We start from the raw sequence: 25902 nt of genomic DNA, 5'->3' as shown, positions 1-25902 counted from the left end.
CGATGAGAAGCCATGCCGAGATGGAAAAGACCACGGCAGAAAGAGAGCACATAATGGTTGGCGGTCTGATGCAGAGTAAGACACAGTAGAGTTTTTATTTGAAACAGGTTTGAGATTCTTCAGACGAAATCTTCTGAAATTCAAGAGACTTCAGGGCGAAACTAGAAACCTGACGTGAAGTCGCTGCAGGTCTGATGCGCCTGAGGCTTGTTCTGATGCTGCCAGTCCTCCTGGTGCTGGCCCGGTGGTCCTGAACTGAACGAACAGTGTGCAGGGTCACTCTCACTCTTCCTCTCTGCTCTGTTACAGTAATTATACCTCTCAGCCTGTTTAATCCCTCCTCCATCCACAGAGGTATTTCCCTGTGAGTCACACACACACACACACACACACACACACACACACACACACACACGCGCACACACAGTGAGTAAAGTCTCTCAGAATATCTCAGACTGTTTGTAGAGTTTCCTCCTGAATGAACGTCACGACATAAGAGGAGGAGGAAGGAGGAAAGAGGAGGTAGAGTGTCCCTGATTCATTCACCACACACACACACACACACACACACACACACACATCACACACACACACACACACACACACACACACAAATGAGTCAGTGCAGCGTCATCATCACCACGTGGAGGAGAGACTGTCGGTGTGAAATTAATTTTTAGCATGGAGAGAGTTTGTTCTAAAGACCAGAGTCCTGTACAGAGCAGATGGAGCGTGCTCAAAACAGACTACCACACACGCACACACAGTGACATCAACACGCCCTCTGGTGGTGGGAGTCAGACCCCACAGTGCCTTTCACCTGAGAGGGACCCTCTGAGTCAGTGGCTCCAATAAGTTCACACAGGTGTGTCAGCTCTGGCGGCAGGAAGGAGAAATATCGAATATCCACATGTGTGGATATCAGTGAACTGACCGCAGATGTCCGACCTGAACGGGCTGTAAAGCTTAAAAATGTGACGCCATAACACTGGTCGAAAGGCCAGCTGAAAATGTCACACAATCACTGCGTTTGTTGATCAATTCAAGATGTCAACTGGCAAGAACTGCTTTTTTTTGACAAAATTCAAGTGGATGTGAATTTTTGAATGATCTAACTTTTAAATGATGTAATGCTGTTATGTCATTTAAAGAAAAGCGGTTTGAAGCATCCTGTGTAAAGATGAGACCAGCAGATGATTGGACTAGAGCAGATTGTTGGGGAACTCCAGGCTCGAGGGCGGCGTCCTGCAGGTTCTAGATCTGACCCTGGGTCAACACACCTGAATCACACGAGTAGTTCAACACTAGGCCTCTGGAGAACTTCAAGAGGAGGTCATTTAACTGTTTAAATCAGCTGTGTTGGATCAAGGACACATGTAAAACCTGCAGGACACTGGGCCCTTGGGGCCTGGAGTTCCTCACCCCTGGACTAGAGCAATGATGTCAGTGCTGAGACTGACAGTGTGGAAACATAAGACATAAGCTTTATTTCACTTGTGCTGGCCCTGTCAGGCCAGAGTCCTGACGTCCAGAGCCCTGGCCTGACGAGGTAGTTCTTCTGTGTTGTGCCATCCGCTTTGCCAGGGGTTGTTTGGTTTCCGATGTATAAATCCTGGCAATCCTCCTGACACTTAACAGCGTACATGTTACTTCTGTTTGTGTCGGGGACCCGATCCTTTGGGTGTGCCAATTTTGGCGCAGCGTGTTTTGGGGTTTAAAAGCCACAGAGACACATTGTTTAGACACTAAGAGTTTTCTCTTAGTCAGCGGTTGTCCTTCTCTCCTGGATCATCTAGAGCTTTTTTAGGTGCCTTCCCAGCTTTGACAAAAGTCCAGCTGGGATAACCACATTTACTCAGGGCCTTCTTGATGTGCTGTTCTTCTGCTTCCCTGGCTGCTGTGTCTGTGGGGATGGTGTTCGCTTCTGTGTTGTAGCGCCCTGATGACACCCAGTTTGTGCTCCAGTGGATGATGAGAGTCAAACCTTAGATACTTATCCGTATGCGTAGGTTTACGGCACACGCCAGCTTTTAGATGTCCCCCATTACTGATGGAAATCTCACAGTTCAAGAAGGCTAACCTGCCACTTTTCATATCCTCCCTGCTGAATTTGATGTGTCGGTTCACCGAGTTAATGTGATCCGTGAATTGTGGAACGCCCTGAGATTTGATTTTCACACAGGTGTCATCCACATACCTGAACCAATGACTTGGTGGTGTTCTGAGAGTGGTCTTGTTGCTGACGCTAGGGTCATCCTGTAATCTCTTACAAATTATCTCCAACACTTGAGTGACTGGAATACAAGTGAAGGGAGATGTAACATCGCATGAGACCATTGTTTCATCTGCCTCACAATAACATCTCTCACCTTTTCAACAAAATCCCAACGTGTTCTGGATGTTGAGGTGTTCAGAGCTGCCTACCAACGGGCTGAGGATCGGGCCAGAAGGAAGAACTCCCTTTAAACACAAAGTGGCCCCACACAGGTTAGGGTTTGAGTGCTGCTCAGATGTAATTATACACAGACACACACACACACACACACACACACACACACACACACACACACACACAGGGGATTGAATAAAATAAAATAGAAGATTTAATTAAACGTGTGTTTTAGCTTTGATCACTCCATGGGTGTAACTTTGTAGAACATAAATAAGATCACTGTCTAAATAAATAAATAAATGTGAATAAATTCCCAGATGATGAAACATGCCACTATTTTCCTGGTAATAACTGAAATGAGTAAAGAAAATCAACAGCCTATTTATGCAAGATCATTCATAATTTTATTGGGGTGGGGTGGGGGTTATATTGGCTGGGTCTGATTATTGGGGTCATAACGCCTGGAAATTACGCCCCTGGATCACTCTGCTGTTACACAACCAATCACCCTTATTGATTATTGATCAGAGATCATGACCCATTAGTCCACACCTGGTTGTTAGGGGTTAGCTGTCACACCTGTCACAGCTGAAGGCGCTTCTATGCGAGGGTCAGGAATCTAGCCCATATGCGCTGTCAGGCCTTAACATTTGTTCACCTAGAAAAGAACTTTTGTTGCTTAATGACGTCAGGCCTTACATCACTTCCTGTTTACTGTAGATTTGAGTTAAAACCTGAAATAGCTCGTGAGTAAGCTGCTCCACCTGCAGATTAACCCGTGACAGTCTGAAAGCTCCGTGGACACACAGACACACAGACACACACACCCTCCAATCAGAGGAGCACTGAGTCCTCGGCCCCGCCCCACTACACTCACACCCCCTCCTCCCGTGTCTTCTGGTAATCCTCCACTCTCTCGGTGCGGTCGTCATGGCGGAAATCAAAACGGGAATCTTCGCTAAGAACGTGCAGAAGCGCCTGAATCGAGCCCAGGAGAAGGTGAGAGAGGAGGAGGAGGAGGAGAGAGGAGCAGGTGATGGAGGTGATGCGGAGGGCGGATGGAGAAGCGGTGCTGGAGGCTGCAGGAGGCCCGGTCACCACTGTTTCTTAATCCGATCGCTCACACATGAGGATCGATGTTTTACTGATCATCTGCTATTGAGCCGCTCGGAGGTCACGTGATTAGCTACGGGCCGAGGAGAAAAATCATCAGAAATGGAAAAAATCATCAAAACAAACAGAGCGGGTTCTGATTGGCTGAAGCAGATCGTGATGTCACGTGTGCGGTAAAACACGTCACGCACGTTTTCCTGTTGAAAATTAAAGACGTTAGTGACGTATTTGTCAGGTCCAAGGTCGGGAGAGTTTTGTCCCCGATGTGATGACGTCATTGTGCTACCTTAGTTTTATTTATCAGGCGCAAACAGGGCACACAGCTGTGAGTTGATGCTTGCCCTTTCCTCAAACGTAATTGAGGTTTTTCACATCTGAAACAGGAAGCATCCACCAAAGAGAAATCAGAGAATTCCTTCAGCCTGTGATCTAACACACCTGTGTGACAGGTGGCAGCTTTACTGACCCTGACGAAACTCATCTCACCAGCGCTTGAATCACCAGCGTGAGCGCAGCTCGGCAGCTAAAAACTTTGATGTGATTTCTCTTTTTCAGGTTCTGCAGAAGTTGGGAAAAGCAGACGAGACCAAAGATGAGCAGTTTGAACAGGTGGTCATCAACTTCAGGAGGCAGGAGGTAAGACATTACCTGGGATAACTTGGCTTAGTTTACCTACAGATTTTATACAGAGCTGGAAGGTCGAAGACTCAATGCTCTGCTCTGATGTACAGCTCTCACTGACACTCAAGACTAAGGCGGATAATTAATGACAAACTGGTTAATAAGTTGAACTTGACTGTCTCCATATTTGATTTCATTATAAACCACTGCTGGTGAGAGCAGGTGTTACAGTCAGGCAGTGTGTATGTAAAAGACCAATGTTTGATCGCTGTTTAATCAGCATTCACATTTCTTTCAAAAATTCAAAGACTTTTAATTTTATACAGATGTAAATGTGTAAATAAGAGTTGCTTTCAAAATAAAAGCAACAAAATTACATTGTGATTACCTGGTAAACGGTAAGCCATTCTCTGATGAGGAGAAACTGCATGATGTATGCTTTAACAAATTTCCCTTGACCTGAAAGGGGCCGGGCAGCCACGTGACCAGGTGTTTTTAATGCCCAGGTGTGTTGTAGATGAGATCTCAGCCCTTCTAACGGATCTGCAGTGGCGCTATTTTCCAGAGATCTGATTCGTTAGTTGGCAGTTAACAGAATATGTGAGGCGTAGTACAGCACCACTTACCATGGCAATGTAACCTGGTAAGAAGTAAACGGTCTGTGTAACCTTGAAAACACAGAGTTAAACTTGTTACCTGGATTCCAAATCCTGCGTCAGAGAGAGCTCAGTTCATGCCTTTAGTGTGAAAAACCTCAGTTTATGTTTGATTTGATTTATATTGTACATAATCACAACAACAGTTGCCTCAAGGCACTTTATATTGTAAGATAAAGACCCTATAGTATAAAGAGAAACTCAGACAAGAAACTGGTGACAGTGGGAAGGAAAACTCCTTTTGAACAGGAGGAAACCTCTGCAAAATGTCTGACAGGAAACCGAATTCCTCCAGTGTAAAATAACTCATATAAAATGTTTGTATGTGCTTTGCCAGTCTGAAGGTTCTCGGCTGCAGAGGGAGATGAAGGCCTACATGTCTGCCATTAAAGGTCTGTATGGTTCATTATCTACGTGATACAAACTTCACATGAAACAAACGCCTTCAGTGACACTTTGCATGATTCACAGTTTATAATAATCTTTTCTATATTTAATGCTGCAACCTACTTGGAAAGTCAGAGCAGCCACAGAAAACAGAAGTAAACAGTCCAAGATGGCGGCAGTCAACTTTGAATCTGTATTGCCACTGTGGTGTATTTGTCACCACTAAATAAGACCTACAGAGTACTGACCAGGCTCTGTCCATGAATGTGCTGCAGGGGAGTTTTTAAGCACAAAACATATTATTATGCTGTATTGTTAGTAATAACTGAAGGACTCTATCTTGCTAAGAACCAAAACAAATCCTGTTTTGTTTTCTCACATTGCAAACTTTCTTACTGAAACACACTAAGGAGTGATGTCACTGCTGAATATGAGGTACCTGAATGTGGCATCAGTTCATCCTCTGTCTTAAAAAGCTTTTTTAGTCTCTTCCCTTCAAGACTACTTTGTTATGATTGGCTCCCCTCACTAGGATTCTATTCAAAATTCAATTCAACTCAGTTCAGTTTTATTTATACAGCACCAAATCACAACAACAGTAGCTTTAGGGTGCTTTTATGACCCCTATGAGCAAGCACTTTGGCGAAAGTGGAAGGAAAACTCTTTTTAACAGGAAGAAACCTCCGCAGAACCAGGCTCAGGAGGGGGTGGGCCATCTGCTGCGACCGGTTGGGGTGAGAGAAGGAAAACAGGATAAAGACATGCTGTGGAAGAGAGACAGAGATTAATAACAGATATGATTCAGTGCAGAGAGGTCTATTAACACATAGTGAGTGAAGAAGAAACACCCAGTGCATCATGGGAATCCTCGGCAGCTCACACCTATTGCAGCATAACTAAGGGAGGATTCAGGGTCACCTGGTCCAGCCCCAACTATATGCTTTAGCAAAAGGAAAGTTTTAAGCCTAATCTTGAAAGTGGAGATAGTGTCTGTCTCCTGAATCCAAACTGGAAGCTGGTTCCACAGAAGAGGGGCCTGAAAACTGAAGGCTCTCCTCCCATTCTACTTTTAAATACTCTAGGAACAACAAGTATGTTCAGTGTGAGAGCGAAGTGCTCTAATAGGGTGATATGGTACTACAAGGTCATTAAGATAAGATGGGGCCTGATTATTTAAGACCTTGTATGTGAGGAGCAGGATTTTGAATTCTGGATTTAACAGGAAGCCAATGAAGGGAAGCCAATACAGGAGAAATATGCTCTCTTTTCTAGTCCCTGGCAGCATTTTTGGATTAACTGAAGGCTTTTTCAGGGAGTTTTAGGACTTCTTGATAATAATGAATTACAGTAGTCCAGCCTAGAAGTAATAATTGGCGACTGTTATGATTTGGTGCTGTATAATTAAAATGGAATTGAATTAAATTGAACTTCAACTCCTGAATAAAACTAACATAGCCTCACAGAAAAGATTTCAGTTAGATGGCGCAGGTGGGCAGAGCTCTGACCTCACTATTTAAAATTTCCCGAACAGGAGAGGACGAGAGAGAAAGCTTATCTTCTTTACGCAGTGAATAGCAAAGTTAAATGTTGCCATTGTGACCACCAGCTGAAATTGTACTGTCATTGGCAGGGATGCAAGCATCCATCAACCTGACTGAGTCTCTGCACGAAGTCTATGAACCCGACTGGCATGGAAAGGATGACGCCCTGACCATCGGAAGGTCAGAGTCATGAAAACATCCCAGAGTACATAAGAACACCAGAATCCACCTGAAATATGTACCATAAACCTAGGTGTCTATTTTCTGCAGGACTGTGATGCATTGTGGGAAGACTTCCACAACAAGCTGGTTGACTCGACACTACTAAACCTGGATGCATACCTGCAGCAGTTTCCAGATCTCAAGGCAATCAACAGTTTGGTTAGGGAATGATTTTCTGAAATGGATGCATGTCATGAAAGCTCAACTTCTTTTTTGTTTCAGACCCGTGTCGCCAAAAGAAGCCGCAAAACTCATTGACTATGACAGTGCCCGACACCACATGGAAACCATGCAGACGCCTGGGATGAAGAATGACCGCAAGATGATGAAAGTGAGTCATTTCATGTGTGGATGGACATTCACAAGATAAATGATCAGCTGTTTCCTGTTACCTATGCAGCTGTTGTATCTGTGCAGGTGTTTTGTAGTTGATTGAATCATGAACTTTGTCTGTAGGCAGAGGAGGAGCTCAAAAAGGCACAGAAGGTGTTTGATGAGTTGAATACTGGTCTACAGGAAGAACTGCCAACTCTTTGGGATCGGTGAGTTTTGACTTGGCATGCTAGGTTTGAGTGGACAACTAAAATTTCAGGGTGAGTAACTTTGATAAGAAAAAGGTTAAAGCTCCTGACCAACAAGCTCCTGGTTTGAGTCTGGATTTGAATGCTGACATCTCAGAGAAGACTGTTTTCGTACATGATCCCCAACAGATTGAACAAGTTATTATTAAAACATTGATTAGTTCCAGGCCATATGTAGCAACCATGATGTTTTCTACTGGTATTATCTACAGCTACTTTCAGTACCATTGATATTCATTTAGACTCCTTTTCTCCAATTGATCTTTCTAAGTTAACTTCAATAATTACTTCCTCCAAACCATCAACATGTCTTTTAGACCCCATTCCTACAAAACTGCTCAAAGAAGTCCTGCCATTAATTAATGCTTCAATCTTAAATATGATCAACCTATCTCTAATAATCGGCTATGTACCACAGGCCTTCAAGTTGGCTGTAGTTAAACCTTTACTTAAAAAGCATCTCTAGACCCAGCAGTCTTAGCTAATTATAGGCCAATCTCCAACCTTCCTTTCATATCAAACATCCTTGAAAGAGTAGTTGTCAAACAGCTAACAGATCATCTGCAGAGGAATGGCTTATTTGAAGAGTTTCAGTCAGGTTTCAGAGCTCATCACAGCACAGAAACAGCTTTAGTGAAGGTTACAAATGATCTTCTTATGGCCTCTGACAGTGGACTCATCTCTGTGCTTGTCCTGCTAGACCTCAGTGCTGCGTTTCGATACTGTTGACCATAATATCCTATTAGAGCGATTAGAACATGCTGTAGGTATTACAGGTACTGCACTGCAGTGGTTTGTATCATATCTATCTAATAGACTCCAATTTGTACATGTAAATGGAGAGTCCTCTTCACACACTAAGGTCAATTATGGTGTTCCACAGGGTTCAGTGCTAGGACCAATTTGTTTACATTATACATTATATATAAATAAAACTGAATTGAATTGAAAACAGGAACTGCAGGAATCAGTCACTGATCAATAGTCTGATCAGTTACCAATTCAATTCAATTTTATTTACACAGCGCCAAATCCCAACAACAGTCGCCTCAAGGCGCTTTTATATTGTACAGTAGATAGCACAATAATAGATACAGAGAAACCCAACAATCATATGACCCCCATGAGCAAGAACTTTATGACAGTGGAAGGAAAACTTCCTTTAAGAGGAAGAAACCTCCGACAACCAGGCTCAGGGAGGGGCGGGCCATCTGCTGCCACCAGTTGGGGTGAGAGAAGGAAGACAGGATAAAGACATGCTGTGGAAGAGAGACAGAGATTAATAACAAGTACAGTGCAGTGTCTCCATTTGGATAATAAAAGTAGATTTTACATCAGGTCACTGAGTTGAAATGCTTTAATGTTAGAGAAATTGCTTAACAGAAGTAATAGTAAGAAAAAGGTGATTCATATAAAACTTGGTGCCTGCAGGTGACCATCATCGCAAAAACTATAATAGCACCCCAGCTTTGAGCATCATCCTCAGGTCCTCTCGCCCCACTTCCCCGCCGACTCTTTTCTAACAACAGAAAAAAAAACATCCAAAATTGCAGAAAGGTGAAATGTCTTCACAAAACATAATGAAGTCCAGTCACTTTCCCAGCACCTTAGACTACCATAACCTGGATCACTGAGAACCTTCACAGCCCAAAATTGTAGTATTTATAAACCCCCAAAAAAACAACAACAACCAAGTTTTACTTTTGTGTTCTGCAGCCGAGTCGGCTTTCACATCAGCACCTTCAAGAGTGTGACGAGTCTTGAAGCAAAGTTTCATCGTGAGATCTCACTGGTGAGTTTCTCATTTCCTAAACCAACAGGGTTGCTTTTCTCTTTTTCTTTGAAATCATTTGAACTGAAAAATGTCTCTTTTAAACCATCCAGGTGTGCAGAGAACTGTACTAAGTGATGACCAAACTGGGAGAGCAGCACTCTGACAAGATATTCACCATCCAAGGGGCTCCGAGGTCAGTACAAGCTTTTTTCCATAACTGAGGAAAACAAAGGTAGATCAGCGTTTGGTTTCAGTGTCTTAAACTGATCATACAATGTGATGGCACCAATGGGTTTAGAAAAAAATCAATTTTATTATTCTTCTGTTTTAGTTATTCTTTCAACATAAACCAATCAAATTAGAGTTTGGGTGGCTGGGGATTTAAAGATAGTAGTCCAGTTTCCTTCCACAGTTCAAACACATGCATATTAACTGGTCATCTAAGGAGCTTGGAAAGAAAAGCATCTGACCACGATGACCTGGATGACTGAGAACCTTCACAGATTTATTAACTGGTCATTCTAGGGTACACATAGAATTTTGGGTTTTTTCAAAGTTTCAATCCACTCATCATGGACATGGATGTCATGGTAATTTGGGGTTTTTAATGATTTCTTTGAACTGTTCTTTTTCCAGAATGATTCAAAGTTCTTCAGAATTTCTTTAGGATTAAGAGATCGAATGGCTTTGACACTTCTTACTTGCATAAGTCCTTTTCTTTGTGGCTCAGACAGCAAATAAATCAGTTTTTTTTCCAGAAATTTTGCTCTGTCCTCAGGAGAAGACGTGTCTTCTGAACTGTAAAGAGCAATATAAAATAATGAAATTATCAATGTACCAAACATGGTGCATTCAGACTCAATCCCCAGCCACCTTTAGAATGCTGTCGGCTCTGCAAGAGGTGGGAGTTGAAGCCTCACGTACCAGGGCCTCCCACTGCTAATGCACCTCACTGAATGTTTAGGTGAACCTGGTCTATCCAGCGTACTCCCCCACCACCTGATCCAACTCACCACCAGGTGGTGATCCGCCTCTCTCTTCACCCGAGTTCCCAGAACATATGGCTGCATAGCTGATGGTATGATTACAAGATTGATCATCGAGCTGTGACTTAGGGTGTCCTGGTGCCACCTGCACTTACGGGACATCCTTATGTTCAAATGTGGTGTTCACTTGGACAAACTGTAGTTTGCACAAAGTCCAGTGTGGGCAGTTGCAAATTCAGTTGAGTTTAAAGGTGTTGATTATGAAGCAGGGGCTTTTTTCTTGGATGGCACCCTCTTAATTCCTGAGATGTTTCCAGTTCATGGCAAGCCTGCGCCTTGGTGGTTCCTGGGTATTCTTGAACACCTTAACCAACTTCTTCTGAACCTGAGGGCGACAGTTTGGGTCTTCCAGACCTTAACAAAGTGTTGACGGATCCAAATAACTTCTACTTAATAATGTAAAGTTAAAATACCTTACCTTTTAATGTTAAAGACATTCAGCACCACTTATTAAAAATGTAAGCGGGTGTATGTATACTTTTGATCCTATGTGGATTGTAGAGAATAAAATTCCTGGTTCTTTTTAAAAATTTTTTTTTTATTTTTTTTTTTTTTTAGGTAACATCCTGAAAAAGAACAGTTCAGAGAAATGATGAATAGCACACAATTACCCTGATATTCATGGCCATGATTAGTGGATGAAAATGTCTGACTGCAGCTGTTGTTGTGTTCAAATTTTTAAGAAGAGATTCAGGAGAAATATCCGTTGTTTAAAAAGATTTAATTTGCTTCAGCAGTTGAAATTACAAGTTGAAGCGCTGAACCTCTGTGTGAACCAGCGGTCTGCTTCTCAAAAAGGATGACTGTCACACCACTGAGGACTCACACGCAGGACGCCTCCAACTTGAGAAGGACACAGTGAATTTTTTACACATTTCACCAAGTGTATGTACAGACAGTGTGGGAATAATGCCATATACAAAGGTGACAGGGTGTGGGTTCCAGGAATTTCAAGGTGGGAGGATGGGGGAAAACACTCGCCTCTTTGATCACTCACTGCTCGCCGCCGCCACTCTCCGATCACTTACTACAAGGAATCCTCTCAGGGAACACAGGGACGAGTCCGGGAATTTATATACAGAACATACACGTTAGCACGAAAGGGCACAGAAGTAACAAGAGCTTTATACTTTGAGAGCCCGCCACACTGACGCCGAGTCACGCAATGATCCAGCGATGAATAGCCGCCATCCCTCAGCTTAAATGCTCACAGTGCAAGGGTTCAGGTTTTTCCTCTTCACGGGTGCGTAGCTGAGGGCATGAACCTGCAATGAGTTCCGCCCGGTGAGAGAGACACACATGCTACTGATCAGCTACCTGCTGATCCACTGGGCCGTGACAATAACGGTGAAACAGGCTGTACAGCTTATATACTGTGACAATAACAAAAGATTATTATGGCCGCCTTTCTCCCAACACGAATGTGGCAGTGTGCTCCTCCCATCCATTCACTTCCAACCTCCCCGCCTGCTCAGATTCCTGGAATCAAAAAGACACAGACACAAAATACACCCCATGCGTAGCCTTGGCTATCTGCTCTTATTGTTCTGTTGACTTTAAGGCCCAGTTCAGGACATCTTGTTTGGACTTCCTGACCCAGAGACTATTCTAACCATTATCATGTATGTAAGCATGCTGCAAAAACCCTCTGCACTCTACGTGTTCCTGCAAAATTCCAAATCCAGACGATAGCGCTGAATGAAGCTCTCAACTGTCAAACACGGCGCCAACACGTTTATGAGCACATTTGCATTGTTTATATATTAGCATAATAAAATGGCCTTATTTAATTATTTTATAAACAATTTAATAATTTTTCAACCCTAACACTAAGTTTGAATGTGAGTGTGACAGAAATCTTTGCTTAGTTTCTGTCCTGTTCATCAGTGATTCAGGACCTCTACGACTCGCGAGAACCCCATCACCACCAGAAGACGAGAGTCCGCCTGATAGTCCAGATCTCAGCACCAATCATATGCTCCGTCCCATCTCACCTGGACCGCCTCGACCCAAATCTCCAACACAGGTAAGTGTCAGTCCACATGTAGATGTTAGTCACTGGATCTAGTTGTGTATCTGGACAAAATAATAATTTTCATTGTTTGTAATAATGTAAATGTAATAATTAGTTTTGCACTTGAATATTTGACCAAAATTAATTTCATAGGGTTCGGGTGTCAAACTCCAGTCCTCGAGGGCTGTGGTCCTAAACTTTTCCATGTGTCCCTGCTGCAACACACCTGAATGACATTAGCAAGACTCTATAGGACTTGACTGCAAGCTGAGGAGGCAGTTCAGCCCTTTGATTCGTGTAACAGCAGCTCATGAGTGAATGAACATGGTGCAATAAAAGTACTTTTAGAAGTACATTTTTCAAAACTCTTTACTTCACTCTAAGTTACTTGAGTAGGGTTGGGGGTTGCAGTCAAGCTCTATAGAGTCTTGCTAATTACCCACTAACGTTATTCAGGTGTGTTGCAGCATGGACAAGCTTCAGGACAGCAGCCCTTGGGGACTGCAGTTTGACAGCCCTGTTATAGGTGTTCATTTTACTGTTTCAGGATTTGGATTGTGTTTTTAAAAACATGAACATTTTAATAATTTTAAACACCCGACCTCACTCACAGCAGTGATCAATCACATGGCCTCATTACCAAAGCATTCAGTTGTTTCCTTTAAAAACAGAACTCTGTGGCAGTGCTGCTAACCAACTTTTGTCCTCTGCTGTTGACGGCGGAAATCTTTTGCTGTTCCATCCTCACAAAGGCTGCAAATGGGAATTTCTGTCAGTGATCAATAATGTCAAAGTCACAGCTCACCATTGTCTTTAACTGCAAAACTCGACCTGATCAGACTGATCAATAATAACAACTGTTCGATGGGTATGCGTGACTGATAGTGGTGCGTGTTTGTTTGAACTTCACGGTAACTTTCTGGGACTGTTTTTCTTTGCTGCACACTTTTGTCTGTTGATTTGGTGAGTGAACAAGAGCTCTCTGTCCTGTGTCTGTGCCTCCATCTGTAGATCGCTACAGCAGTGTTATATACAGTCTGCAGATCATATATAACACAGTAGAGCCCCGAGAGTAGAACATCACCTAGTTTCTACTGATGTTCATGAGATCTGACCTTTCCTAACGCTCAGCCGCTCTGTACATGTCATTGTATGTTGGTGTGTCTGTAATGTCATGGCAAGTTTCTACAACACTGGTTGAGTTTGCTAAGGTGCAGTGCGAGAGCTGATACCTTAACCAGGAATAGTGTAAAACACCAAAACATGGAGGATCTCAATTGTCAAATCAACCAGCCCATATGAGCTGCTGCTGATACTGAAATATCATCAGACACCTGAAGACAAAATACAGGAATATCTGAGCATTGGTTCATTGACTCAAAGAAGCTGGCCGTAATGTGCAGATTCTTATGTATGATGTACAATAATAATTAAGTTTGTTGGTGTACAAATGATCAAAACATCTTTACAAAAACGAAATACAACCAAAATTACAGAAAGGAGATTTAGCATTTCTAAAAAACATTTGTTGTCTAACTTTAAAATAGAGCCACGGCAGACTGGAACGCACTCTGACCGTATTGACGAATGAAAACAAGTCATTGCATCTCAGTGATGACTGAAAGAAAAGGCGCACTCTGCTGTTTTTCTTACTAACAGAACTTTGAAGGAGGAGGGTTAAGATCCACACATGAGTCAGGGTCAAGTCTGATTCCTCCTTGTCAGTCTGGCATGGTGGGGCTTCACATTGTAATCATGTCATAGAGATGGTAAATGGACTGTTTCTTATATACATTCAACCATTCAGAAAAGCACTATTTTTGTTTTAAGTGCATTCTGACATTCACACACGGCATCAGAGAGCAACATGGGGCTGGTGTCTTGCCCAAAGATTTGGTATGCAGACTGGGATCAAACCACCAACCTTCCGCATGCCGGCTTGTACACACATACACGAGAGACACAAGAGTTCTTTACTGATGTTTACTGTGCTTCTCTTAACGTACACAGGTCCACCGTAGAACTGGTGAATACAGATGTACAGTGAAATTATATTTCAGCATTAAAACATATTGCAATATAAAATTCACAAAATATAAACAAACATACCACTTTGGCCTGCAAGTAGACAAACCAGTGTAACTGGAACTTAGGACTTGTTATTTCTTCTTTGACATTCACACAGCTAGACCGTCACCATGAACAGCTTCACTGACCGTGGGAAATCCACAGTATTGGTACTACTGGACCTTAGTGCGGCGTCGACACTGTTGATCATGACATATTACTGGAACGCCTTGAGAGCTGGGCCGGACTCTGGTACAGCACTCAACTGGTTTAAGTCCTACCTTAAGAACAGGAACTTCTATGTGTCAATTAGCCAATTTTCATCACAAAATATAGAAATCACATGCGGGTTCCCCAGGGTTTCATCCTAGGGCCCTCTTATTTAGCATTTAGATGCTCCCGTTAAGCCAGATTATAACCACCAATGATATTAACTACCACAATTATGCAGACGGTACTCAACTTTATATTTCAATGTAACCAGGTGATGTTGAACCTATCCAAACCCTTAATAAATGCCTTGAGCAAATTAATAACTGAATGTCTCATAATTTCCTTCAACTGAACAATAACAAAACTGAAGTACTTATCTTTAGACCCAAAAAGATCGATTAAATATCAGTAATCAGCTCAAACTGGTCCAACTAGAAACTACCGACCAGGCCAGAAATTTAGGTGTAATAATGGACTCATTATGAAGACCTGAACCTCCAGGGCCACAAAAGTTATAACAAAGTCAGCCTTCTGTCACCTGAGGAACATTTCTAGGATTAAAGGACTGATGACACAAGGAGACCTAGAAAAACTCATCCATGCTTTTATCTCTAGCCACCTTGATTACTGTAATAGTATCATGACAGGTTACCAAAAATCAATTAGACAACTGCAGCTGATCCAGAACGCTGCTGCTCGTGTTTTTACTAGAAGCAAGAAAATAGAGCATTACTCCAGTTTTAAAGTCATTACACTGGCTCCTGTAGCTCAGAGAACAGACTTTAAAGTGCTTTTATTAGTTTATAAATCTTTGAATGGGTTAGCACCAGAGTACATTAGGGATCTGCTATCATGGTACAAACCCTCCAGATCAGTTAGGTCCTCCAGCTCGCTTTATTGACCGTCCCTAGAACCAGAACTAAACATGGAGAAGCAGCTTTTAGTTTCTATGCTCCTCATATCTGGAATACACTACCGGGAGAATGTAAAGCTGCAGAGACATTGAACTCTTTTTAAGTCTAAAATTAAAACTTACTTATTTAGACTTGCTTATGAGTAACTGATCCTATTATGGCCCTCTACTTGTTTGTTTTAATTTTCATATAAATTATTGTCTTGATTATTGTTTTATTGTAAATGCTTTCTTGTAAATGTTTTCTTGTATTTTACTTTTATAGTGTCGTTGTTTTATGTTTTGTTTTCTTTTAATCATGTAAAGCACCTTGAATTACCTTGTGCTGAAAGTGTGCTATACAAATAAAATTGCCTTGCCTTGCCTTACTTCCTAAAACAGGAAGTGACCTCTGCCCTTACCTTCAACTTACAGAATTAATCTGATTATTTTCCATGTATCAAATTACATGGAAAGTACACCAATCTGGTATGCAAATAGGAAAATGTTAACATGCTCAACATAAAAATAAAACATACAAAATAAAATGCGTTAATTACATTATCATTACAAGAGCTCCGCCTAGTGGTCAAATACTAACATTTCAACAACTGTTACATTCGGGTTAGTAGGTGACCTGCCCTACCACTCACCCAGGGATGGGTGCAGAACTAACTGAAAATCCCAAACAGTTAAATCTAAACAGGCTGAAAGGTGAAACTAACAAAAGGGGCTCATAAAGCCAGGTGGGCTCAGACAATCCTGACAGCAGGAAAAGAACAAAGAAGGAAGTGAAATCATAACAGCGAGCCTCAAAACAGGAGTTAAGAGAAGCACAGCTAGAGTAAACTCGTCCAGGAAGACTGGCACAGAAAGCAGAGGAAATGGAAACAAAGTTGTGACACCGAGCCTCTGGTGAAATGGTTTTAAACCACTGATCCTGAAGTGTCTGCAGCCAAAATCTGAGCTGTCTGAAATCTCCAAACACTCAGTGCAGAAGCTCCAGGGCTTGCTTTATTTTTCCCTTTAGCAGAGGAATTGGATTGCTCATGAGTATAAACCATCACCATGACTGGCAGCAGCTCAGATCGTAGAAGTGTTCATTGGTACCTGTCTGAAGCCACATTTAAAATATCTCTAAATCCACATTTATGAGTTTGACTACCGTATTTTCACGACCATAAGACGCACCGCACTAAAAGGCGCAGTCTCAGTTATGTGTGCCATTACTGTATTTAACACACATAAGGCGCACTGGATTATAGGGCGATACAAGTACCGTGCGTATTTAAAAATAAGCGGAGCAAACCTGAGTTCGGTACCTTACCCACATTTCTATTACCGGTAATCATCATCATCAACAACACACAAGCATACAAGTGTGCATATTTAAAAAATAAAGCAGGAGCAAAACTGAGTTTGGTACTCACATTTTATTACCAGTAATCGTCATCATCAACAACACACAAGCATACAAGTGTGTGTATTTAAAAATAAAGCAGGAGCAAAACTGAGTTTGGTACTCACATTTTTATCATCAATCAAACCCATCAAGTCCTCATCCTCTGTGTCTGAATTGAACAGCTGCGCTAAATCTCCATCAAACATTCCAGGTTCACTTTCTTCACTGTCAGAGTCACTTTCCGTGCCGCGTGCGGCTCCTCGGAGATGATGCCGGCTTTTGCGAAGCTCGAACAACTGTGCCAGCAGACATGTTAGCCCAAGCATCTACAATCCATTGGCAAATTGTGGCGAATCGCCCGGCGCTGCCTTCCACTCTTGGTGAAACTGTGGTCTCCATCCGTCATCCATCGCCTCCCACGCCGCCGCAGCCTTACTTTGAACGGGCGGTTCACACCGATGTCCAGCGGTTGGAGTTCCTTTGTCAGGCCTCCCGGAATGACAGCAAGCTCAGAGTTCATTTGTTTCACTAGTTTTTCACATCGGCTGTGAGATGGGCACGCATAGAGTCACAGATTAAGAGCGATGGTGATGCGTGGAAACCACCTGGTCTCCTTACATACACCTCCTCAGCCACTCTTTCATCATTTCCTCATCCATCCAGCCCTTTTCATTTGCCTTAATGATGATTCCTGCTGGAAACTTCTCCTTAGGCAAAGTCTTTCGCTAAAAATCACCATAGGCGGCAGTTTCTGTCCATTAGCATGGCAGCCAAGCACAACAGTAAAGAAGACTTTTCATACCCTCACAGCGTATCGCTACCGTGGTGGTCCCTTCTTCTCCACAGTGTGGCTCACCGGGATGTCAAAGTGAGCGGGACCTCGTCCATGTTTGTGATGTGGCTGGGCTGGATGTTTTTGTCACCGTGTGTTTGCTGCAGTAGGAGCGAAGATGGCCAGCTTTTTCCTTATAATCCGATGGAAGTTGCTGCGCTACCGTAGTCCTGGTCCGGATGGAAAAATGGCACCGCTTTCATAAAAACGAAAGCACCAAGACGGGCCTCCTTGAAATGTTCAATGTTCATCTCTTCAGCTAGTGAAACTGCTTTTAGCGAATGGTGACCGTCGAAACGCTTCTCCCGCCGTTTCTTGCTCGATGATCCACCGCCGAGTCTTTCCTCCACCCGGCCACCTCGCTTTATGTCCGCTGGAAACTCAGCTGCGTTTTCTTGACCTGGACGCAGCTTGTTTTCTAGCTTCCTCCATTTGCGAACCATCGATTCATTAATCTTAAATTCTCTCGCCGCTGCTCGATTTCCATGTTCCTCCGCGCGTAGCTGATGGCCTTCAGTTTAAACTGTGCTTCAGAAAGCGTGTCTCTTTGCCATTTTCAGGTTTGTTAAAACAACGATGTCTCTGCATATTGCACATACCTGTTCTTTTATACAGGTATGTGCGATAAAGTCAACGCCCACACTTCACCCTTTAGCTTCTCATGGTGTTCTCTACTACGTCCCTCATTACAACACACAGGGCGACTGCACTATAGGGCTACCGCATTTTTGAAGAAAATCTAAGACTTTTAAGCGCGCCTTATAGTCGTGAAAATACGGTACAATGACCACAATGAGTTTCAGCTTCAGCACAGTTCAGTTTGGATTTGTTAACATGACCATGAATTAAGCTGACTTCAGCCACAGAAATCCTGAATAAAGGAGTCCCAATGGAGCATCTCTGCAGCAGGAGGAGAACATGATGTGGAAAACATTTATGACCTGCATGAAACATCACACTAAGAACTGAGTGAAGTATGCGAGTTAATCTTGATGATGATGAGGATGATGTTGAGGATGATGTTGTTTCTGCACAGCAGAGCCACATCAGCAACGTCTGCCATCAAATGTTTAATCAGTGTTGGACCAGGCAAACTTTCTAAACACCAGACTGAGCCCTTCTCAGGTCTCTTTCACGTCACCTCATTGTGCTTTCCAACAGGGCCGAGGCAAATGGTAGAGTGCGCTCCAATTCCTGGAAAGCACAACAGTTCTGAAGATGTCACAGGAACCAGTGTTGTAGAATCTGCCGTCTGCCATCAGAACAGTCGAACGCTTTTCTTCAGACTGGTTTATTTTGTACTTGTGTGATAAAGGTCGCAGATCTCAGACATAAACTCCATGTGATCTGTACGCACATCGTAGCAGCTATCACTGTTCAATCTATGAACGAATTCAAAACAGTGTCCAAATTAAAATAAGTATTAATCATCTATTGAAGCAAATTTGGCTTCATACTTTTACAATTTAGCTGAAAAGTAAACATGTTATTGTGGAGGACAGTGGAGCGCCTCCTGTGGCCTGTTAGTCCTTTTAAATGAGGGTGGGGAACTCCAGGCCTCTAAGGCTGCTGTCCTGCAGGTTTTAGACGATCAGCTGATTTACATGACCACCTCAACATGTCTTGAAGTTCTCCAGAAGCCTGGTAATGAACTAATCGTTTGATTCAGGTGTGTTGACTCGGTTGGGATCTAAAACTTGCAGGGACACCGGTCCTTGTGGACTGGGATTGGGGACCCTGGTTTAGTGCTTCAGTCTCTATCCATTTTCTGTGGGATCTTTGTTTTTTATATCCAGTGGCAGTGATTAGACACATAATGCTGGTGCAGACATTGAAACAGTTTGTCAGAAGGTGTCTGTCTTTGGCAGCATGTTTTTATTTATTTATTTTTCACAAAAGGAAAAAGGTGCTGCCTGATTAAATTCACTCTGAGATGATTGTTAACAGCTCGCTGTGTTCGCTAGTAGCTAAAAAGGGGGCCACCGGTGCCTCCTCCACCAAAGGTCACACCAACCAAGGAGGTGGCAGAGGAACAGATCATCGACCTCTTTGGTGGAGAATTTTTGCCTGCTCCTTCGCCATCACAGGTACAAGTCGTGTGAATAACGATGGCAGATGTCGTGTGGGTTACAGACTTGCTTACTTGTTTTACACTGTCATCCGCAGCCCAATGAACGGCCCGGCGAGTCTCTTCTTGATCTGGACTTTGATGCTTTTCAACCAGATGAAAGTGTTTCACCAATACCACAGGTTCCTTTTACCTGAAAGCATCCACACATACACCTGAAAACCATAGCAGTGCACAGGTCTTATTTCTGACATCTCGGCAGGAGGGACTGAGAGCTGAGTCTTCACTTACTGTAATGATGACAATGGAAGCAAACTGATAACATAATTCACCTGCTATCAGCTAACAGACTAGAAGACAGGTGGTGTTTCAGCTGCTGACACACCTGTTAGTAGCTCTTCAGTCCTTAATTCTCAGATTAGATTTTATATTTCTTCTTGTTGTAGTAAAATTACTTCTGAAGATGAACGGTTTCATATGGATTTCCTTAAACTCTAATATATTTGACAAATCAAACAGTCCAAACATTGTTCCTTTCTTCCTGCCAGTACCTCACAAACTGTGTTAGTTATTCAATATTTTTGCTCCTTTCAGACTGCTGTACCATGGGACATGTGGTCGGTGAGTAACTAACCCTAACTCATTTTTTACTTGATCGAGAAAACTCGATCAAGTAAATCCATAAATCCAGATTGCAGTGGTAAATTCAGTTTTATCCCCTTTTTAAGGCGAATACTCAAGCTGCTCAACCTGTAAGTAAACTCACATAGTTCACTCTGTAATACATCATTTATTAATAAAGTTATTCACTCCATCAGATGGTCTTGTTAATCCAGTATAGTCTGCACAAAGTCAACGCTGGTCAACAAATGGATCTTCTGGGTCAGTTTTTCTTCTTTGAAATGTAAATCATCATTTTAGTCAATCGTGTTATCACTGAGGAGCTGTTGCCACATATTTACAATTTCCACAGTTTGACTCCTGAATAGAAATTAGGAAGCCCCACAAAATTTATTTTGTACATCTGGATGCATCGCTCCAAAATACAGTGTCCAGATGAACAGAATACATTTTCTGGGCTTTCCTGACATATGAGATGTGACATGATTGAGCATTTATCAAGACCAAAACTTATGGGAGATTTCCCAAGGCTGGTTGTCTTACCCCTGTTTAGTTTAGTACAAGAAATATATTAACCACTTATACACCAAAACACAGCATAGGTTCTCAGAAGCTGTAATCTTATAGTGTTTACATGTGTAGTAGTACTAGTAGTATAATGATGGATGGGAGAACTTGGTGAGATTTTTCAGAACTGCAGTGCAACGTAGGTTTCTCCACAGGAACTAACTTGCTGGAGATCCTGTGGTGAAAAGCATAGAAACCACTTCCATATTTTCTGGTCTGGCCCACAGATAAACACATACACAAGACATTAGAAAAAACATTTAAAGTAACAATTCTGTTATCATTTGATACCCTATACTTAGTTTCCAAATTTACAACTTTGGAGGGTGATAAGAAGTATTTGTTAGTAGTCGGTAAGAAAGCACTCAACAGGAAGTAGCTAATTAAATCTCCCTTCAACTGAAGTCTGGGTTGATGTGATTTACAATATTTATGTGATGTGAGAAGCTGACTCTTATTTTGAGACAGGAGTTGGAAAAATCACACCCTCTGGAAACCCTGAACTCACTACACCAGATCCTCTAAGATTAGAATTTTAATAAATAAATAAAATTATTAAAATAAACAGATAATTTTCTTATCTCGTGACTAAAATGCTAGTCACTATTCTCCACTGGTTTATTAGTTTTGTTTTCCTCTTTCCTTCTCTGTTTTGTTACCCTAATGATAATTATGGACCAAAAGTGCATTCAATTCAATTGTAATGCTTATATTTTCTGAATAAAAACTTGAATAACACACATCTATCTCCTAGACTTCAGGAAACACGGCCTGCCTCTCCATATCAATGTCACTGAGGTGAAAAAGAGCTTATAGCCACACATTCCTTGGCATTCACATGTCATGGACCCCTGAGGTGGATTGTAAATGCCACAGTGACAAAGGGCCAAGCAGTGGCTTTATTTCATCAGGGTGTTTAGGAAAGCACTGGCTGCCTCATCACTAAAGCCTACAGAGGACTGGTGAAGAGCGTCATCACTACGAGCGCCATTGTCTGTTATGAAAAACACCACTCAGGCTTAGAAGGCTCTCAAGAGAGTCATAAAGGCTACAGAGAGAATTATAAGAGCTAATCCTCCATCAATTGACTCAACATACACACAACACTGCAAGAAAAGAGCCCAAACATCATCAGAGACAGTTATCATCCAGGTCACACGTCCTCAGACCAAAACAATCAACATGCAGCTCGAGATGCAGGAGAGTGGACGGGCTGATCACTACAGCTTCTTCCCTACTACAGTCAGACTGATGGCAAAAAACTAAATAAGGACTAACTAAACACACACAAAATCTAATTTACTCAGTGTAATATACAGGGTGGGCCATTTATATGGATACACCGTAATAAAATGGGAATAGTTGGTGAGTCCTGTTTGTGGCACATCAGTATATGTGAGGGGCAAACTCTCAAGATGGTGGTGACCATGGAGGCCATTTAGAAGTTGGCCATCTTGGATACAACTTTTGTTTTTCAATAGGAAGAGGGCCATGTGACACATCAAAATTATTGGTAATGTCACAAGAAAACAATGGTGTGCTTGGTTTCAACCTAACTTTATTCTTTCATGAGTTATTTACAAGTTTCAGACCACTTATAAAATGTGTTCAATGTGCTGCCCATTGTGTTGGATTGTCAATGCAACCCTCTTCTCCCACTCTTCACACACTGATAGCAACACCGCAGGAGAAATGCCAGCACAGGCATCCAGTATCCGAAGTTTCAGGTGCTGCACATCTCGTATCTTCACACCATAGGCAATTGCCTTCAGATGACCCCAAAGATAAAAGTCTAAGGGGTCAGATCGGGAGACCTTGGGGCCATTCAACTGGCCCACGATGACCAATCCACTTTCCAGGAAACTGTTCATCCATAAATGCTCGGACCTGGCACCCATAATGTGGTGGTGCACCATCTTGCTGGAAAAACTCAGGGAACGTGCCAGCTTCAGTGCATAAAGAGGGAAACACATCATCATGTAGCAATTTCAAATATCCAGTGGCCTTGAGGTTTCCATTGATGAAGAATGGACCCACTATCGTTGTACCACATACCACACCAAACCATCACTTTTGTTGTTCCAACAGTCTTGGAGGATCCATCCAATGTGGGTTAGTGTCAGACCAATAGCGATGGTTTTGTTAGTTAACTTCACCATTCACATAAAAGTTTGCCTCATCACTGAACAAAATCTTCTGGCGTGAACTGAGAGTCCTGTTCCAATTTTTGTTTTGCCCATTCTGCAAATTCTGTGCGCCGATCTGGGTCATCCTCGTTGAGATGCTGCAGTAGCTGGAGTTTGTAAGGGTGCCATTTGTGAGTAGCTAATATCCGCCTCAAGGATGTTCGACTAATGCCACTCTCCAGTGACATGCGGCGAGTGCTACGCTGTGGGCTCTTGCTGAATGAAGCTAAGACAGCCACTGATGTTTCTTCGTTAGTGACAGTTTTCTTGCGTCCACATTTTGGCAAATCCAACACTGAACCAGTTTCACGAAACTTAGCAAGCAGTTTGCTAACTGTAGCATGGGAGATGGGTGGTCTCGTGAGGGTGTCTTGCATTGAAATCTGCTGCAATGACACGGTTACTCATGCTCACCAGATATCAACACAATTTCGATCCGCCTCACGTGTTAACCTCTTCGACATGTCAATGGCTGTGAACAAAGAGAAACTTGTAAATAACTCATGAAAGAATAAAGTTACGTTGAAACCAAGCACACCATTGTTTTTCGTGTGACATTACCAATAGGTTTGATGTGTCACATGGCCCTCTTCCTATTGAAAAAACAAAAGTTGTATCCAAGATGGCCGACTTCTAAATGCCCACCATGGTCACCACCATCTTGAGGAGTTTGCCCCTCACATATACTAATGTGCCACAAACAGGACTTTAATATCACCAACCATTCCCATGTTATTACGGTGTATCCATATAAATGGCCCACCCTGTATATTTCAATGTGCAAACCCTGTTAAAATGGTCAAGTGCAAGGCACTAGAATAAAATGCAGCAGCTAAAGTCTAATGGGACTATGGGTCAGAGTCCCATTGAAATTAAAGTTATGGCTATATCTGCATTCATTAAAAAAAATAATTTACTTTACATCTAAGATGACTGCTGAGTTGTACACGTTGCTTCTTCAAGGACCTGACTGATTCTATAGACTGCAGTCAAATGAAAGCAAAATGCCCCCAAAAGTCCAACAGTGCACTAGAAGGTTTCTACTCTAGTGGGGGTTTTTTCTTTGATTGTTTATTTTAAAACTTTACCTTGAAGTTACATTGAAGAAGTGCAGGTGCTTCAATCAGAAAACTGAAACAGTTTGATCAGCTGTGACTGGTCATCTTTGTGCAGATGACACTGTATTCTCATTTCCTTCCATGAAACCACATGTCTGCCTGATAACATGTTGTGTTGCACAACCTTATACTGAGGTTAGAGTGGGAGGCAAACTTAATTTCATCATTCGTTACCTTTCCAAGCAGGCTGCAGATACCGCTTTGTCGCTGACTGGTCTGCTGATTTTGGTTCAGTGTCAGCCAATGGAGAAGATTCTTCAGGAGCTGAGGAACCTGCTATCCTTGGGGGGTCCGACTGTGGGGCAGGAAGGGGCACAAGAAGGGGCGCAGGGTGAGACTCGGGCTGGCCCCAGGGAGAAGGGATTCAGCCAGGTGGAGAATCAACAGCAATCACCGGGGACAGTGAAATCGCACCAGCTGAAGATGAGGTTAGCAGCTGGGAATCTCAACCTAACTCCAACCTTCATTCCTCCCTATGCTGTGGAGAGGATGATAGTACAGGGCAGGCAGATTCAGGGCAGATGAATTAAGGAAGGAAGATCGCAGGAAGTCTACCCGGACTTATATTCACCAATGAGTACGGTGAAAAAATTGAGGAAATTGCAGAGGACAGAGGAGACAAATTGTCCAGGTCTCCTGAAGGGTCAGGATCTGAGTATGAGACTGCTGAGGAGTGGGGTGATGGTGGTCAGGGAGGAGGCTGGGCAAGTGCTGATGATGAGCTTTCATATGATGATCGAACCCAAGAGAAGAGCCAGAAGGTTCAGGCAGGTGGAGCTGTCCCAGGAGATTGTCCTCAAACAAGAGAAGAAGTTTCAGATTGTTCTAGTATTGCAGCCAAAAGAAACAGAAATAATTCATTTGAAGTGCCAGAGAGACCAGATGTTTATCTTGATCACTGTGAAACTGAAGGAGAAACAGATGAAAGAGTTTATTTCTCTGAAACACAGGGAGGTGCGTTTGATTCAGATCTTATTGCAGAAACACAGGGAGGAGGTGCGTTTGATTCCGATCTTATTGCAGAAACACAGGGAGGAGGTGCATTTGATTCTGATCCTTTTGCAGAAACACAGGGAGGAGGTGCGTTTGATTCTGATCCTTTTGCAGAAACACAGGGAGGAGGTGCGTTTGATTCAGATCTTATTGCAGAAACACAGGGAGGAGGTGCGTTTGATTCAGATCTTATTGCAGAAACACAGGGAGGAGGTGCGTTTGATTCTGATCCTTTTGCAGAAACACAGGGAGGAGGTGCGTTTGATTCAGATCTTATTGCAGAAACACAGGGAGGAGGTGCGTTTGATTCCGATCTTATTGCAGAAACACAGGGAGGAGGTGCCTTTGATTGCAATCCTTTTCCAGAAACACAGGGAGGAGGTGTGTTTGATTCAGATCTTATTGCAGACACAAAGGGAGGAGGTGCGTTTGATTCTGATCCTTTTGCAGAAACACAGGGAGGAAGTGCGTTTGATTCCGATCCTTTTGCAGAAAAAGAGGAGGAGGTGCATTTGATTCTGATCTTATTGTAGAAACTCAGGGAGGAGGTGCGTTTGATTCTGATCCTTTGCAGAAACTCGGGAGGAGGTGCGTTT

The 25902-nt window shown here is 42.7% G+C and overlaps 1 pseudogene; it reads left to right on the top strand.

Moving 5' to 3' along the window:
• Positions 1 to 3313: 3313 nt before the first annotated feature.
• Positions 3314 to 24838, top strand: LOC120437083 (annotated as a pseudogene).
• The last annotated feature ends 1064 nt before the right edge of the window (positions 24839 to 25902 follow it).

Source organism: Oreochromis aureus, unplaced genomic scaffold, assembly GCF_013358895.1.
Source record: "Oreochromis aureus strain Israel breed Guangdong unplaced genomic scaffold, ZZ_aureus HiC_scaffold_47, whole genome shotgun sequence".
In the NCBI taxonomy this organism is placed as follows: domain Eukaryota; kingdom Metazoa; phylum Chordata; class Actinopteri; order Cichliformes; family Cichlidae; genus Oreochromis; species Oreochromis aureus.
This window is presented reverse-complemented; position numbering and strand designations above follow the sequence as displayed.